Below are 1,539 nucleotides of genomic sequence, written 5' to 3'. Positions count from 1 at the left end.
TGATTCAATGTAATATCAACACAAATAGGCATGTAAGTTGACATACAGATGATGGTTGAATCAACATTGATATAATATCAGTTATGGGATCCAAGTCTGCGATATCTGACGACACATAGCCCAGTGGCTTGGAGTTTAGTACCCCCTCGACCTCAATGAGCACAGTTCTGAGAACTTCTTCAGTGACAGTCTGAGCTCCAAGGGATACTCTTAGCGCTGACTTAATTGATCGTACTTCACGCTCCCAAACTCCCCCAAAATGAGGCGCACCAGGTGGGTTGAAGCTGAACCTTATCTGTTGTTTGGAGAGATGGTCTTGAATTGTAGGACACATCTCCTGAAAGGCTTCATGTAGCTCTCGCTCACCTCCTTTGAAATTTGTCCCACAATCGGAGAGCAATCCTGATGGTTTTCCTCACCTTGATACAAAACGCCTGAGAGCCATTAAGAATGAATCAGAGGTCATGTTTGTGAGGATGTCAATGTGAACTGCTCGTGTTGTGAGACACTTAAAAAGAATACTCCATCTCTTTTCGTTTCTCCTGCCAATCTTCACAAGGAATGGTCGGAAGCAATCAACTCCACTGAGTAAAAGGGTGGTTTTAACAGGCGCAACCTTGCTGCTGGGAGATCAGCCATCTGAGGGAGCACTGGTGTTGCACGCCACCTTTGACAGAGTGGACATTCTCGTTGAATTTGTTTGACTGCTTCCCTTCCTTTGATGACCCAGAGGTGTTAATGTAGTTCAGAAAACACTCTTTCCTGCCCTGGGTGATAGAGCTTATCATCAAACTGTTTAATGATAAGTTTAGTGACAGGATGGTTGCCATCTAACAAAATGGGATGCTTTTCTTCTGTGTCCAGGTATTCACTATGTCGCAGACGTCCACCAACTCTGATTAGTTTAATCTCTGTGTCATACTCTGGAGCCAGTTTAACAAGTCTGCTTGAAGGTGGCACAGTTTTTCCTGCTTGCAGCAGCTGATAATCGTCTGGAAAACAGTCCATTTGAGTCTGCTGTAAAATCGTCAACTCTGCATCCTTGTAGTCGTCCACTGAGGGGTGGTGTTGGAAAGGAGCTGCCCCGTGAGCAGATAGCACTGTGCGTTCGATGAGTTCTTGAAAGGAACATACTTTATCTGCATCAGATATGGAATTTGCAATCTGCATTGTGGCTCCACAGAAGGCTGCAGCCTTCAGTTCACCCTCATCCACATCCCTCAATTCAGGAGGACTAGGCCAGTGGTCTGGTGAAAGCAAGAGGAAAGCTGGGCCCTGACTCCACCTGTTCGAGTTAAGGGACTCCAGAGATTTTCCTCGAGTGATGTCATCAGTCGAGTTATTAAGCGAGTCTACATATTGCCGTGGTGATATACACATAGTTACAATAGTCCATTTTCAACACAACAGAATTTATACCATTTTGAATTTTTTTCTATGTGAGGGGTCACCACAGCTGGCCAAAGGCATAAGCCATCTAAGCAGCTGCTTAGGGCCAAGGGTCACTAAGGGGCCCCGAAGTGGAACAAAAAAATGCTC

The sequence above is a fragment of the Poecilia formosa genome, unplaced genomic scaffold, assembly GCF_000485575.1.
Source record: "Poecilia formosa unplaced genomic scaffold, Poecilia_formosa-5.1.2 Scaffold781, whole genome shotgun sequence".
Classification (NCBI taxonomy): domain Eukaryota; kingdom Metazoa; phylum Chordata; class Actinopteri; order Cyprinodontiformes; family Poeciliidae; genus Poecilia; species Poecilia formosa.
This window is presented reverse-complemented; position numbering follows the sequence as displayed.